The sequence below is a fragment of the Ictidomys tridecemlineatus genome, chromosome 6 (assembly GCF_052094955.1).
Source record: "Ictidomys tridecemlineatus isolate mIctTri1 chromosome 6, mIctTri1.hap1, whole genome shotgun sequence".
Lineage (NCBI taxonomy): Eukaryota > Metazoa > Chordata > Mammalia > Rodentia > Sciuridae > Ictidomys > Ictidomys tridecemlineatus.
Window position 1 is genome coordinate 47,929,226 of NC_135482.1, and position 17,545 is coordinate 47,946,770.

Below are 17,545 nucleotides of genomic sequence, written 5' to 3' on the forward strand. Positions count from 1 at the left end.
GTCTTTTATTGTGTGTTTGCTCATGCGTGTGTGTGTGTGTGTGTGTGTGTGTGTGTGTGCACATAGACATATATCTGACTTGCTGCCTGAACTAATATTGCACAGAGGGGACTGGTACTTCTTTGTCACAGGTAGAAACACAAAAACATTCTTCTCCAAACATTTTTTTAACCTCTCACTTCTTCTGAGAATCCTTTCCAGAATGAATCCAATAGTAACACAATAGTTGCACAATCCAGTGTGACACAATGCCCACATAGAATCCTTTATCTTAATTTGTACTTCTTGTTTTATTTTCCTTTATTATTTTTAAAGCATATATTCTCTCTTCAACTATATTGAACAATTCTAAAGTAAGAGGCTGGTTTCAGTGTTGTGGTATTCCCTTTGAATCTTGTAGAGGCTCATTAAATATTATCATTTTTGAGCACTGTGAGTGTGTTAGGGCTGGGGGATGGAGAAGAGAAGGAACTGAGCTTCCTGAATAAAAGGTACTTTCATACATAATTCTGTACTTCTCTAGGCCCCACAAACTTTGAGAGGATAGGGGGTGGAGGCTGAGGAACAGGATTAAGAGGTCTTAACAAAAAAGTGTCTGTCTGATCTGGCCCTTCCAGAGGAATCTTGGGAAATGCTAGCCCCCTCCCAGACCTATTGGAGCAGCTGAGGAAATCCAAAAGTGTGTCTCTTGATAGGCTCCGGATTTCCACCCCGTGGCTATGGTGTGGGAGCCTTTGCTCTCCCTTTTCTCTGGAGCACTTGCTCCGGTGTCAGATTATTTTGATATCCAGCAGCCAGGTGGACATGGTCCTTCCCCTTTCACCCATAAAACACTGGATAAGAGAATCCCAGCTGGCTGATCCAAATGGCATTCCTAGCATATAATTGCTATAACATGTACCAACTGCCTTCAGGCTGATTTTAGTAATCCCCCATACACACCACACACACACACACACACACACACACACTTGGCTTATATTGCTACAGGCCACAGAACCACACTGCTTTGTCTGTGTCTTATAACACTTTTGATCAGCTTCTTATCAGACACTCTTCCTCCTAGACACTTGTACTAGTCTGGATGCAAGTAGGGCCAGAGAGTAACCTCAGCAATATAATCCTTGTTAACCTCAGAATTGCCTCACCCCCCACAATGACCCATTGTCCTTGGGCCAAGTTTGTACACCTTGACCTTCTTTGGGTGAATTCTTTCCTGTAAGACGGCATGGTTTCTCTAGCAAATTATTCCTTGACAAGGCAGACGGCCCTGCTGGTCCTCCCCACATGGTTGTGGAATATCAGGATTTGCAGTGGCTTCTAGCAATGGCCTAGAAGCTGCTATGCATTAGCTCCCTTTTTGTCACTTTAAACAGTGAATTCTAATAAATGCCTGTGTTCCCACTCAGCTGTTCACTCAACTGCCACTCCTCATTCTCTCATCGGAGTTACAGTGGATTTGAAATTTCTTAAGTTATATCATAGACTCCTAATTAGAAAGCTATTTCATTCCTTAATTTTTTATCTTAAAAAGAGTTCTGAAATTATTTAGGCAACCAGATTACACACCATGATCAAATTAGTTTCATTCCAGGGATTCAAGGATAGTTGAGCATAGACATATTAGCAAACATAATACAGTGGATAAATAGAATCAAAGATAAAATTGATATCATCATCTTGATAGATGCAGAAAAAGCCTTTGATAAAACAACATTCTGTATGATAAAATCCTAAATCAGTTAGGAATTGAAAGATTGAACCTCAATATAATAAAGGCAATGTACAACAAACCCATAGCCAACATCATACTGAACTGGGAAAAATTGAAAGCATTTTTATAAAATCAGCAACTAGGATGTCCATTGCCACCACTGTTATTCAACATAATAACAGTAAAATGTTTGATTTTTTTTTTTTGGAAATTTTAGCCTGAGCAGCCAGGCAACAGAAAGAAATAAAAGAGGTACAAATAGGAAAGAAGGAAGTCAACTTATCACTGTTGTCAGTGATAGGCTTCTATACTTAGAAACCCTAATGATTTCACCAAACAGCTCTTGGAACTGATGAACAAATTCAGCCAAGGAGCAAGACACAAAATCAACATTAAAAAAACAATAACTTTCCTATTCACCAATAATGGACTCCCAGAGAAAGAAATCAGGGAAACAACAGCCTCAAAACAAAAACAAAACTAGGAATAATCTTAATCAAGGGAGTGATAACTCATAAAATGAAAGTTATAAAACAGTGAAGAAAGAAAAAGACATTAAAAGATGAAAAGGCTTCCCATATTCATAGATAGAGAGAATTAGCATTGCTGAAATTGTTGTACTACTGAAAACAATCTGCAGATTCAATGGAATTCCCACCAAAACACCAATGGCATTGTCACAGAACTAGAAAAAATGATCCTAAAATTCATATGGAACCATAAAAGATCCTTAATGGTCAAAGCAATCCTGAACAAAAAAAGCAATCCTAGAGACATCAAATACCTGATTTCAAACTATACTACAAAGCCACTGTAACAAAAACAGCATGGTACTGACATAAAAATAGATAGACAGGGGCTGGGGTTGTGGTTCAATGGTAGAGTGCTTGCCTAACATGTGTGAGGCCCTGGCTTGAATCTTCAGCACCACATAAAATTATAAAAAAACAAAATAAAGATATTGTGTCTATCTACAAGTATAAAAGAAATTCTTAAAAAATATATATGCAGACCCCAATGAAATAGAATATAGGACCCAGAAATAAACCCATGTCTTCACAACCAACTGATTTTCGATATAGTTGCCAAAAACATGTTAGAGGAAAGACAGCTGGGAAAACTAGACATCCACATATAAAGTCTGACATTTCATTCCTATCTCTCACCTTGTGCAAAAATCAACTCAAAATGGACTGAAGACTTTAATGTAAGACATGAAACTTTGAAACTACAAAAGGAAAACGCAGGAGAAATGCTTCAAGATATTGGCACATGCAATGGCAATGATTTCCTGAGTATAACTCCAACAGTTCAAGAAAAAAAAAGCAATAGTTAACATATAGGATTATGTAAAATTAAAAAGCTGCTGCACAGCAAAGGAAAAAATCAATGGACCAAAAGAACCTACAGAATGGGAGAAAATATTTGCTAGCCATTCATCTGATAGAGGACTAATATCCGGAATATAAAAAAAGAACAAAAGAGCAAATAATTCAATCAATAAATGAGCAAATGATCTGAACAGACATTTCTTAAGAAAAAAGTAAATATATGAAAAAGTAAAGTAAATATATGAAAAAATACCCAACATCTTTAGCCACCCTGAAAATGTAAATCAAAACTATATTGAGATTCCATCTCACTCTAGTCAGAATAGCTGTTACAAAAAATAAATAAATAAGTAACAAAAGCTGGCAAGAATGTGGGGTAAAGGGAACTCTTATGAATTGGTGGGAATGTTAAAAGAAGAAGGAGGAGGAGGAGGAGGAGGAGGAGGAGGAGGAGGAGGAGGAATAAAAGGAGAACAACAACTATCATATGATCAAGCTATACCACTCCTCAGTATTTACCTTAAGAAAATGAACTCAGCATACAAAAGAGATACCTGCACACCCATGTTTTTTTACAGCACTACTCACAGTACCCAAGATATGGAGTCAGACTAGGTTCCTGTCAACAGATGCATGGATAAAGAAAACATAATCCAGACATAAAGAAGAAAAAAATCAGGTCATTTGCAGGAACATTGACGAACTAGAGATTATCATATTAAGCAAAATAAGTCAGACACAAAAATTCAAGAATCATATGTTTTCTTCTACATGTAAAACATGAAGTTGTTGTTTTTTTGTTTTGTTTTGTTAAATGACCTGAAAGTAGTGAAGAGACCACTAGGGGAAGGAGAAAGGGATTAGGAGGAGTGGGTGAAAGAAAAGGATAAGGGTAGTAGAGAGAGAGGACTTGATCAGAGTACCATGTATTCTCTCCTGAAAGTGTCACAGTGAAACCCATAAATTTAACTAATATGAATTAACAATTTTAATTTTAAAAAAATATTTAAGCAACCAATCCTTGCTACCAAATCTAGCTTAATAATTTCAAGCTCAAGGTGAAATTGGTTCTTTTTAAAAAAATTTTTGTAGTTATAGATGGACAGAATGCCTTATTTTATTTGTTAGTTTTCATGTGGTTCTAAGGATTGAACCCAGTGCCTCACTCATGCTAGGCAAGCACTCTGCCACTGAGCTATAGCTCCAGCCCTGAAATTAGTTCTTTTTTTCTTAATGTTTATTTTTTAGTTCACAATATCATCTTTGTTTTTTTTTTAATTTATTTTTATGTGGTGCTGAGGTTCGAACCCAGGGCCTCACACATGCTAGATTATCGCTCTATGGCTGAGCCACAACCCTAGCCCCTGAAATTAGTTCTTAGTAAGGGCTATCCTGTTTACAAAAAGTTGCCGAAGAACTGGAAACTTGGCAGTCAGCCAGGATGGAGCAGTACATTTTAATTCTTTTTCTTTTGGAATTGAGTTCACATTACCAATTTATAAACTTTGAAGATTTCCCAAAGATATACCTAAGTTGTGTGTGAGGGAAGGGGGAGTATTCTCACTGATGCCAGAATGAAAATTTGGAAGGACGTCAATATTTTTTGAGAATTTTTAAAAAGTCCTGACATTAGGAACTCTTATAGGGAAAGAAAACTAAATTTCAATTGTTTCTCCTGTAACTTTTCTATCCTTCCTCACAGGAAGGAGACAGAGAAGGAAAGGAAGATGAGATAGGAGGAGGAAAAGGGGGAAAAAAGAAAGTACTCAGAATTGTGTTTCATTGGTTACAACTTAGTTATTTGCTTGGGTTTTAGTTTGCAGCATTTTGAGGAGTCTACTTCAATTTGTGAAATATTTAAATTAAGGAGTTGGAATCTTGAATGCATAATCTTAGTTGTTATAATGTGGCTAATCTTGGTTAAGCTTGTAATGTGTGGCTTAGACAAAGACAATTTAATCTTCTTATTTCTTATCCCCAAGGAGAAGAGTATGCATACGAAATCAGAAAAATTCTAGTTAATAACTAAACCAGGGGTCTTCACACGTCATGATATTGTGAACTCTCCCTAAACTCTTTCACTGTCTCTAGTAGTTTCCTTAATTTAGATCTTGTCTTAATTTTGGACCTGGAAACAAGTGTGGAGAAATGAATTGTGATATGTTGCCAGAGTTTTTTTTCTCTAACTCATTTATTTGACTAGTTTTTTATTGAACTAAATGAAATAAACCAAGAGGAAAATATTCAGGTGAGTGCTGGTCTCAACAATTTGGTAGAGATAACCCTACTCAACAGTGGACAAAGGAAATTGCCATATAGTCCAAAGCTACTTTGGTAGCTTTGTCAGGCCTTTGAAAACAGATCACCAGAGGTCAGGTGGTCACTCAGAGAGGCAGAGAGAGGGAAGTTGAGACACTCCTATCACAGCTGGTAAGCACAAGCCCTGCTAGGTAGAATCATTTCATTAAATGATTATTTTAAATAATTTATACAAATTCAACTATGCTTGCTTGGGAGTGAAATAGATGTTAAAATAGCACTTTCCTGCCATCCTCCTCAGTGATCATCCTCCATAGAGTGAGGCAAGTGATATGGATCTGCCACTAGTTAAGTCTATCTCTGTTCCCTTGTAAACATCTTTCCATATTTAAACATTCAATGAGGCCTCTACACTACAAATCAACTATTTTATCTGTGCTACTCAACCAAAGAAATCCAAATCTATTCCAATGCCAAAAGAAAACCTGGCAGCGCTCAGCTTGAGATGGTTTCCCAAAGGCACCTTTTAGAGGAATGTTCAAGGGTAATTTTGAACATCTCCTTTTTGTCTGGAGCTGATGTTCGGACACTACGCCTGAGTAATTTGCTACCCCAATGGACAATCATCTCATTACCATTTACCTCTATCTCTGTATCTATCTTCTCTTGAAGAAAAAAAAATCCTTGATCTCTCTTCTCTGTTCTTTTCATATTTGTTTTAAAATTCGAGCCAAATTGGAGTGCAGTAGGCATCACACTGAAGACTGTCTGGTCCTGCTCAGCTTCATCTAGAACCTAATTCCAGTTTCCATAGTCTGAGACTCTGTTACCTTCACCATGAGGTCAGCCTTGATCCCTCCCTGTCCAAACTGGTAATGTCACCTGTCCACATTCTCAGTGCCTCTTACCTGACTCTTTTTTTTTTCTTTTTCTCAGGATACATTCACCTTGTCACTTTTTTATTGTACCTGTTTAATTCTGATATATCAGATTTTTAACTCTGATGTATCAGAAAACATGTCTGTTTTTCATGACCAGAGAGCAAACTCTGCAAGGTAGGGATCTTTTTCAGTCTGTCCATCTGTGTCTTAATCACCAGGAACTGTGCCTGGCCCACATAAGTATTGAATACATATTTGCTGAATGAACGTTTGAGCTTCTGCATCTTAATTCTCTGAGTAGAAATCATTTGAGGGGTTGTTACTTTCTTAGAGCAGGTCTTACATCTATGTTTAATTCTCCCCTTATCATTATTGAAAACAGGCCCTGGGTAATTAGTGAGACTTCTCTAGTTACTCATCATTACTAGACCTATGTGAAGAGAAGTACAACACCAAAACAATTGACCACTTGACAATAAATCAAAACCCATTATAGCAAATAGATTTAGAGCAGAAATTTGTATGACAGAAATGTCTAAATCTAGCCAGTGGCCCATTTATTTTAAATTAGGTTCTTATCCTCAAAATCCTATTACAGCAAAGTGATTTAAACAGATTCTTTGTCTTCTCTTTAATGTGACTTAACCTGGGTATTAAGAAGATTTCAATTAAAGAGTTTGATGAGGAATCTACATTTTCTAGACCACAAGAGTCATTTAAAACAAATGACACGTTTCTTAAACTCTTCTATTATCCAACTCTCAATAATGTCTGTCTCTTCCTCAAGTGATTTTCCTAGTGATGTGGACAAGGCTTAAATGTTTTAAATGTTTACCTGCAGGTACCTTCAAAAGGCACAAAAAATATATCTTAAAGAGTTATTTAAAACACCAACCTACATTTTCCTTAACGTTTGAAACTTACGCTGCCTGCTCACTTCAGGTGTGACCGGAATCAAACTGAGGGAAGTGAGCATTTGCGAATCGATGAAGCAAACCATTTCAGCACTGTGGGTCACATTTTTCTCTTTTTATTAAAATTCTAGTTTGTCCAGAGTCTCATTTTGTCGTGTTCAGTCATTGTAATTTGTAACAGCTGATTTGAACCACAAAGGTATGGAGATTATATTTTCCAAGACAAAGAAAAGAAAAAAATAGGCAGCATGCTGTAACCATTTTGGGGGGAATCAGACAAACATTGATTGGAATCCTGGACCCACCCTTTCCCAGCAGAGCCTGATTTTCAGCTTGCTAGTGAACTATTCTGAGACTCAGTCTTTTCATCCATAAAACAAGCCTATTAACACCTACTTTGCAGAATCACCAGGGGCAAACTCCCCTATGGTGCCTGGCATGTAGAGGCAATAAATTCTTATTTGTCACAGTGTAGATATATTAAGGCCAATTGCACCACAAGTCACAACTCTCATCATGATTGTTAACTCCTCGGATTTAGCCATTTGTTTATTTGGAAGTTTCATAAAGGTACAAAGCCTAAGATATCTTTTAATTATGTTTAGTCTTTTGCTTTTATTGAAAAGCATTATATAGAGTAAGTGTATCCTAAAAAAATTCAGATTATGAAATTCCTGTTCTATAGGTCCTGATTCTTGCCTGGATCCTGGAAGTAATCCTGACATTTTCAGAAGACCCAAATATCACTATTGGTCTTTATGCAATGGGATGTGTGTGGGGGTGTGTGGGTATGAGTTCCTGATGGTTATGGTTGACTCGTGTCCCTTAAAAATATGTTAAAATTCCAGTTCCCAGTACTTTGGGGCCTTATTTAGAAATAGGGTCTTTGCAGATGATCACTTTAAGATGAGGTCATTAGGGTGGGGTCTTCCAATGTGACTGTCCCTTTAAAAGGGGGCAATTTGAACACAAACACACCCACAGGGAGAATGCCAAGTGACGTTGAAGGCAAACATTGGGGTTATGTATCTAGTCACTTGCCAGACATGACCAGAACTAGGAGAGAAACATGGACAAAGTCTCCCTCCCAGCCTTCAGAAGGAAACAAACCTGCAGACACCCTGATCTTGGACGAGTAGCCACCAGAACTGTAAGACACTTCATTTCTGTTGCTTAAGCTACTCAGTTTGCACTTTGTCACACAGTCCCAGTAAACAAATGCAGTCACTCAGCACACCACAGCTGTTCAGGGAGGAGGGAGCAGCTTGTAGGTTGCTTCTAGCATTGCTGCTCCACCGTGTGCTCAACTCCTAGGTCTGGGAGGGACTCAGAATCCAGAATGCATATTTTACCTGACAATTTAAACATACCTTGTTGTCTGGTTCCAGGGTAAAGACAGGGAGAAGCAGAGGGAGGAAGAGGAGGAGAAGAAAGGCAAGGGATGGAGAGAGGGAGAATGAAAGGGATAGGTAGACAAGTGTTGAAATGCTACCAAGAAGAGAATGTGTACACAGATGTTTGCAAGTTCTGTCCCCTCCTCAGCTGGACCCCAGGAGTCTTGCTATCACCAGGAAGATGATTTTTTTTTCTTTTTTTAAAAGGTAGAAAGCTTTAAGCATCCCTTCTTCCCACTAGCTGTGTCATCAAGCTGCATGGGTGGCAGCTGAGTAATTGCTGCAGTTGGGCCCTCTGGCCAGCCTTCATCTGCAAATCTCCAGGAGAGCTAGAAGAAGATTTGTCATTTCCTGCTTCCCTACCCTACAGAAGACCCCATTCAGGTCCTTTTGTGGCTAATGAAGCCAGCAGAGCCCTCAGCTGTTGGTGCTTATTCTTGAATTAGCCAAAGCAGCACAGGAAATCATTGATCTGCCACATATACATATAAATATGGCTAAGCAATGTAGTTACCAATAGTTATCATTTACTGATTACCAACTATATGCCAAGCACTGTGCTAAGCATTTTTATGCATTATTTAATAAGAATTCATTCAACAACAAACAAGAGCCTACTACGTGCAAGTTGCTGAACTGGATGCTGAAGATATGATGCATAGTACAGATACAGTCCTACGGGGCGACACTATTTTTGCTTACCAAACTGCCACTCCATCTTTCCTCTGCTATTTGGATGGTGCAAAATCTTACTCTCTTAGCCTCCTTTATAGCTTGGAGTTGTAAGCCACACAATTTTTGGCCAAGAATATAAAATGTGGTAAATGTAGATGTGATGGCTGGACTTGTAATGGCTATCTTAATCCCATGAAGTAAAAACCAGGTCCCAGCTGGGTGTGGTGGTGCAGGCCTGTAATCCCAGCAGCTCAGGAGGCTGAGGCTGATCCTGAGTTCAAAGGCAGCCTCAGCAACTTAGTGAGGCCCTAAGCAAATCATACATACCCTGTGTGTAAATGAAATACAAAAAAGGGCTGAGGATGTGCCTCAGTGGTTAGGTGTCCCTGGGTTCAATCCCCAGTACCAGGAAAAAAAAAAAAACAGGTACAAGAGACATTCTGACATGCTTCTAGAACTTACCAGCAACCACAACCTCTGAACTTCTTATTTAGATGAGGAAAGTGAATCTGTATTTATCTAAGCCACTATTATTCATATTTTCTATTATTTGTAGCTGAACACACTCCAAAACTAATACTCTACCTTGGTAAAGATAATATCTATCTGGGGAGACAGACATAACCAGTTTATTTCACAATAATCACTTGGTTGGATTGTGGCAAGTGCAATGAGGAGATTCAGGACACCAGGACCTGTGTATCAGGTGTGTCCAATTTCAGAGGTCATGCTGTCCAAAAGCAGTCCTGGGTATAATTGTGATTCTGTCAGTTACTAGTTACATAACTTTGGACAAGTTGATTGACCTTTCTAAGTCTCTGTTACCTTTATAATCTGATAAGTAAGGAATAGAGTATTATGTCTCATAGTTTTGTCATGAGAACTATGTGATAAAATGCCCATAAAATGGTTTGTAATTTCCTGCTATGTAGTAAGCACTCAACGATAAGCCACCATTATTGTATTATATCGCGTTATTATCACCTATGTATATTAATACATATTTGTGGTAGGCAGAATTCTAAAAAGGTTTCCAAGATTCCCACTTCCCTGTTTATAAACTTTACACAATCCCCTCTCCTGAATGTGGCAGGAATATGATGATAGATGTCTCCTGTGATAATACTACCTAATAGAGAAAAAGAGAGATTATCCCTGGTAGGTAGGGCCTACCCTACTCAGGTGAACCTTTAAAAATAGAGCATTTTTTCAGCTGTTTACACAGAAAGAAGTCATAGATGTATCCTTGTTGGCTTGGAAGAAGAAATAGAAAGGTGTTATGAACTATCTCCAGGCCCACGTGGCAAGGAACTGAAGACTCTGAGAATGTTTGCTGACCCAACAGCTAGCAAGAAAATAGGAACTTCACCCCATTCTCCAGGAGCAAGTAAATAACTATGCCAACAACATGTGAGCTCAAAGACTCTGAACTTTAGATGAGGTGGCAGCTTCCACTGACCCCTAGATCTCAGTCTGAGGAAACTTAAGCAGAACCTCACCAGTGCTGGACCTACAAAACCATGAGATAATAACCTTGTGATTCACAGCACTGTGGGTGGTAATTGAATATGCAGCAATTATAGAAACCATTATATTATTATATTGTATCGTGGGGAATGATATATTGTATAAAACTGTATTGCATCAGGGTAATGTCTGATATATGTGGTCAAAGAGATCCCCAAATTCAAAATGACTAGAGAATAATCTAATGTACAAGGAGTTTGTTTCCCTCCTGCATTGCAATCCTGAAGTGAGCAGAGCAGTTTCAGAGGTGACTTGAATTTACATGGGCATTCAGGTGCTCATATTTCTCTCATTTTGTTACCCAGGCAACCCCCAGTAGGACCTCTGTCCTCATCTGCACGGTCAAAGATGGGTCCCTGACACCACTGCAATGAAAGAGAGACCAGATCTGTAGCATCAATTTTACCTTCAGCAAAAGATGCAGGAATGCTATTCATCCTCTGCGCTCACATTCAGCTTTTGAGAATTTTGCCTCTTGATCATACCTAGCCTGAAAGGAGTCCGGGAATCACAAACACATGGTTGGATTGGGCATACACCCAGGAGAAGAGGAAAGTGGATTTGGTCAATAATTAGTAGTTTTTAACCACAAAGATTATGAAATAATAGTAGCCAGTATGTTATGCCATCAAATTCCTCTCCGACTTTGCTTTCCTGCAGATCACTTTGTTTTGATTATTTCAGAGAAGGCCAAACTTAATTGCAGAAGAGACACCTCACAATTTTTTTAATGCTGACGTGAGGCTATGTTGACCTCCGCCTGGAACAGAGGTAGCATTATGGACTGTGATGCTCACTGCTAATTATTGCAATTCATAATCAGATGTACTTTTCTTAGTGCTTTGCAAACAGGTACAAATATGTTCCGGTCCACAAATTTTATCCACCTACACATCACCACCTGTGACATGGTGCCAGAAAAGGGAGATGACAAAATATCAGAATATAGAGCCCTTCCTGCACACAGCCTGGCATTTCCCTCCTTACCCCTCATCTTTTCTCCCTCAGAGAACTGTAAGAAATATTGCTGAACAGAACATGGTCATTTTTGCTGTGATTTAATCATCCGGTCAAGAGGGTTGTGCACTGCTGTGTAGTACTTTCCTAGTGATGAGAAAGGCCATGAGGACAGCTTCAGAACCTCTTTGAGAATTAGCTCGATCTAAATATCCCTTTTTCTGAGACTCCCCAAAGACTTCAAGAGGACCGTGTCTTGCAGGGATTCAGATATTGTAAATCTACAAAGTTGAAACAGTAACTGCTCAATAAGTGTTTACCCATGTCAGCGACAGCATAGATGTACAAGATGATTCATTTTAAAAGAGAAAAATTCCTCACAGATATTCAGAATTCACACCACAGAATCTTACTCATTGTTTGTTTCCTCTCCTCTGAAACTGGAGCTTGGCTTTGAAGGTATTTTTCCAATGTTACATATTTTGCTAACTGTATGTACCTCCATGTGTCATTCCTCCAGAAACTTATTTCTGTGGTGGTATTTAGTCTGAGCTCCAAGCTGGTGGTGTCCCTGGGTCTTGAGGGAAGTCTGCCTTCTGATAGGATTTCTATTGAATAGCAGAATTTCCTGGATTTGGATAGCACCCTTTACACGGGAATCAAAGCATCTCTCCAAATTATAAGCCCCTTGTCTTATCCAACTCTATGTTCCCACAGCAAAAACAACATTTAATTATGTTTTCTTTTAAGAACATTTCTCCAGAAGAATTCTTTTTATTTCAACTAACCCACCCAGATTAATGGTATAATTCTCCATATACTAGTTTCAATCCATGAAGAGGCAAAAAGTTGATCTTTATGAGGCCTGATTAGGGCAGTCACATTTCAAAAGGTAGATCATGAATCTGTGGAATGACTCAAAGAGTGGCTAATCTACTGGTCAGAAAACCTGACAACATGGAATGTAAGGCCCAATAACGAATACATAAGGAAACAGGCCCCCTTACTCCTGTCTCCTTTTCAGCATTCCTCATTTCCAAGGGAAAGGATGGATCTGTGCTTTGTTAAACCAAGAAGCCATTTAAGCATCTTTTGGGCCAGGAGCATAGCTGCCACAATTAGGTCTTTCCCTGACCAGACATGGGAAAATAAGAGATAACATTCAAAAATACGTGTTGCAGGAAACTACCAGGACTCAGAAGGAATGCTCTTTTCCAGTATGGTTTCAGGTTTCCTTCAGATCTCTGATGAGCTACTGAGGTGGGTCTATTTGAGAACTAAACTCACTACGTCTTGAGTTAGTATGGCATTTCTAGTCTTCACATCTTGTTCCCATCTTTTATCTCAAATGTTCTCATAACAGCTCATGCAAATAGTATACTAGGAGCTCTACTACTGAGCACTTATTTTGTGCCATGTGTTTATAGACTCACTTGCTGAATCTTCACCATAATCCTTAGAGTTAGGTTCATCAGCCTCATTTTTCAGAAGAGACTTAGAAAGCTTGAAATGCTCAAATTTACACAGTAGCAAGTGATAGAACAAGCACTGTGGACCTAGCCATCTGGCTCCAGAGCCCAGATGCTAATCACTCTATTATACTGGTCCAGTGGCTTTTAGCGGATGTAAGTGACCAAGACCCAATAGCATTGGAACTAAAACCATCTGTCCTGCTTCTTTCTCTTGTCTCACAGGAAAGCTCATAGGCTTTGTGCTTTACAGGGACTTCTTTGCCTATGTCCACTGTGCCTGTGATTTCCCCCAGGGTAGTCACTTAGAAATCAACCTTTTTCCAAGGTCAAGCTCAGGATTTAAAACCTTTAATTTCCTGCAAGTTGACATTTTACCGTTTCATAGTCCCCAAGCCTCCTGCAGCTTTTTAAAGAGTGATTTCAGATATTCACTCCCCACAGCTCCAAGAACAATTCATTTCAATCTTGGGACATTGCCCAGAATTCAGGAAAACTAGCACTAACCTTCCAGTCTGGCTTTTTATTTCATCCACTGTCTAAAGCTCTGCTGACAAGCATCAACTACCAGGTAAGAAGTAGGAAAATGATTTGTTTTCCAGGTGATATATATATATATAATTTTTTTAAAAGAGGTATTTTTGGGGAAACGAAAGGCCCAGGTAACTGATGTGTTCCTTTATTCACATGAATGTTTGGGGTCATGTAAACAGTGGAAAAATATGGTCAATAGGTTTAACCACCATTTAAATAATGGTAGAACAAATTCATCTAGTCTTATCATAATAAGAGTTACTTTGTAAATTTAAAATAAACCTCAGGAGCCCAGGAAAAAGAAAAGTTTTAATTATTTGTATCAGAGAACAGCTTTAGAAGATTAATGTTAGGGAAGGATCTGTAATGGTTTTTATATAACCCAAAAGTATGTATAGATTGGAGATAACAAATAGAAATAACTTTAGCAACGTAGCTTGAAATTAACAAAATTGTATCATTCTCTTGGAAATTCATTCCTGATAAGCTGTCTATTGATCAAAGTTGCTCTTGAAAAAATGTTAAAAGGGCTACTGGACTAATAATTATTTTCTCTCTCTCTCTCTCTCTCTCTCTCTCTCTCTCTCTCTCTCTCTCTTTTTTTTTTTTTGGTTTGTTTTTTTTGGGGGGAGGGCGATACTGGGATTGAACTCAGGGGCACTTGACCACTGAGCCACATCCTTAGCCCTGTTTTGTATTTTATTAGAGAGAGGATATCACTGAGTTGCTTAGCATCTTGCTTTTTTCTAAAACTGGCTTTGAATTCTTGATCCTTCTGCCTCTGCCTCCCGAGCTACTGGGATTATAGAAGTACGCCACCACACCCGATCTTCTCCATTGCTTTAATTTTTTCTTTATTAGTGGAATCTTTTTTAATAAGCCAAAATTTGGGTTGCTACCAGATAACCTAGTAAGATAGTTTAAGTTAAATTTTATAGTGGAGATCTAGTCCAATAAACATTGATGAGGCGATTCTTTTTTAAAATGAGCATAAAAGCTAATGGTTCACAGTGAACCACAAGTCTATAAATGATTCTAGTGAAAAGTAAAGCTATTTCTTTATAATAGTGAAGAGAAGCACATTATTTGCAAATTTTATTTTATTTAGACATTTTGTAAAATTATCAGCCAATCCTTTAATAATTTCCAAAATTTGATATAGAATGAAATAATAAGAAGAGCTCACATTTTGTGAGCAGTGTCTTTCTAATCAGGAATAATATTAAAAACTGCAAAGATCATTATAATAAGTAAGCAAAAATGTTCACAATCTGTTGTCTTCCACTTTCTGCCACTATCTCCACATACTGAAGTTCACATTAGAGCAGAGTACCCTCTCAACCTAGGTTGTTCATCTAGAACCTATAAAGTGTGAGGGCAATAAACTCCTAGCACATTACATTATCTTCTAATTTTCTGAAATGTTGCATCTCTTTGAAAGAGCATTCTGGACTTTCCCTCTAATTTCCTCCAATTAATTGCTATAGAATGTTGTCCTTATCCCAAAACAAAAGAATCAACCTGTTTTGTTTGTTTGTTTGTTTTTTAACATGTGTCATTAGGTGACTTCTTGAAAGTCTGATGCCCAATCTGTTGGTAGTGTTGAATGTCATGGAATAGAGAAATAAATCTTTTGGACACAATATTATCAACAGAAAACTCCCATCCTGCTTCCTTCTTTCAGTCATGATGGTAAGAAGTTACCACAGTGAAGAGACTGGGCAAGGTATTGTAATGTTTTGACTCATAAAATTTTCATGAAAACAACTCTTTCCCAATCAAGTTTGGACAGGTTTAGTATCTGACTTTCTTGTGTGTGACATACTATTAAAATCAACTAAGACTCTGTTATCCTACAGTCTGTTTGGCTTTCCATTTATCCCAGGATCCCAAATAGCCAAAAGCAGTTTACAAAAAGAAGCGGGGCGGGGCCGGGGGGCTTATATCTAGTTACTTTAATATTATATTTTATAATTCCTCTTAAATTTCATTTTTACTATAATAATTGATGATAGATGATTTTTTATAGATAATAAAATAGATACTCCAAAAGGATGTGAAACTTGCCAGAAACCAGGGAGCTGGAGCAAAATAACTTGGCTCTAACCCAAGTGCGTTTGCCTCCAAGTCCTCGGCTCTCCACAGGCTCTTCCCTCTTCCTCCTCTGTGTCATGTTGGCCCTCCTCTACTGCTGCTCAGCAGGGATGCCAAGAGGAGAACCACACCAAGATAGAGAACAGAGGTGCTTGTTAAGTCATCCTCCCAAATGCCCTGTCAGTGCAATGAGCATGGAGGCAGAGAGCACAAGGCAAAAACAGCACCCTTTGAATCCAGAGCAAGACTCAAAGTTCATTCCCTCCATTACTGAATGGTGTCTACTACCTAGATCAAGATGAGACTCCTAGAAGAACACATAATCAATGTGCCACAGACTTTCACTAAGTTGAAATCACTACCTCCCTCCAGTGTATGCTCCAAACTCTGGTCTCCACTCCAACTCTATCTCAGGTGGAGCCCTCTTCTTACTAGATTGGTTACCATGGGCCCTCTCTCCAAGTCCTGCCAGACCTGAGAAACCTTCATGGTAGCAACCTACCCTCAACCTACTTAATTATTGTTCAGGATTAGAATTAGACTTGCCATGTCTCAAACTTCCAGTTTGGATTGCAGATTCCTCCCTAAGATTCTGGCAGCCCACTCCTCAGTTTCCTCTCACATTTGCTCCTTTAGCAGTAGCTTGCTCCCTCTTCCCAGTTCTCCTAAAGAATTACCAGCAGGTGACCTGGCTGGCTCCCAACATCATTCAGAGGTAACCCTGGGGCTCCTGCTGTGCACTACTGAGCTTACCTGGTATTTTTACAAATTGCCTCCAGCCTGGGTCATCACACTCTTCCTCTAAAGTGATGAGGACAAAGTGAGGATTCTCCAAAACTAATCCATAAATCTGCCACTCTCCTAGCAAACACTTTGCTCCCCACCCTCCTGAAGTCTACATTTTATCCGACTCCATATTTTAATGAAGATTTTGTATGTTGAAAGCATCACTCGAATCCTATAAAATAGATACCATTTAATAGGATATGTGTTTTAGAATCAACTTCTCTCTTGACAATTGAGTTGCATTTTATATCTGTAAAGAAATGAATTAATAGCTAAATCCTTTAAAATATTTTATTATGAGTTGCAGGGAGTATGGAAGAATTAGATGAACTCTAGATAGAGCAAAGGGGAGGGAGGGAAAAGGAGGGGATGGGGGTAAGAAAGATGGTGGAATGAGATGGAAATCATTGCCCTAAGTACATTTATGAAGACATGAATGGTGTGACTCTACTTTATGTACAACCAGAGATATGAAAAACTGTGCTCTATATGTATAATATGGATTGTAATGCATTCTGCTGTCATATATAACAAGTTGGAATAAAAAAAAAGAAATAACATGCTTTGTCCTAAATAAATTCTCTCTAAAATTAAAATATGTATATTTTTATTATGAAAAGTTGTAAATGTACAAAAGTGTACTGAAGAGTATAATGAACTGACTTCAGTGAGGCTTCATTCAGGACCAATATTTTGTCATTATATCCCATCCATATCTTTCATGTTCTGGAATATTTTACATAAATCCTAAAATGTGTATTATTTTAACCATGAATATTTTACTATATGTTTTTTAAAGACAAAAAATATTCCTTTAAAAAATAATCACAATACCATTGTTATACCTAAAATTAATAATAGCTTCATATTACCAAATACTATAAAATACTCAGTCTGCAGATTTCTTTTACTATTCCCTAACACAATATTTTTTTTACACTTGCTTTGTTCAAATCAGGAACCAAAACACATGCAACACATTAATGTGTATTTCCAAAATCCCTCGAAAC

At 38.2% G+C, this 17,545-nt stretch overlaps 1 protein-coding gene across 2 annotated transcripts in view; it reads left to right on the forward strand.

Annotated features, from left to right (window-relative positions):
* The window catches only part of Grip1 (glutamate receptor interacting protein 1), a 666,343-nt gene that overhangs the window by 311 nt on the left and 648,487 nt on the right, over positions 1-17,545 (forward strand). Inside the window, exon 1 of one of the 2 annotated variants that reach the window (XM_078053198.1) lies at positions 13,420-13,692. The exons of the other annotated variant lie outside the window; for it this stretch is intronic. The gene's annotated coding sequence lies outside the window, so the exon portion shown is untranslated. Of the gene's footprint in view, positions 1-13,419; positions 13,693-17,545 lie in introns of those variants that run through there. 2 annotated transcript variants of the gene reach the window in all.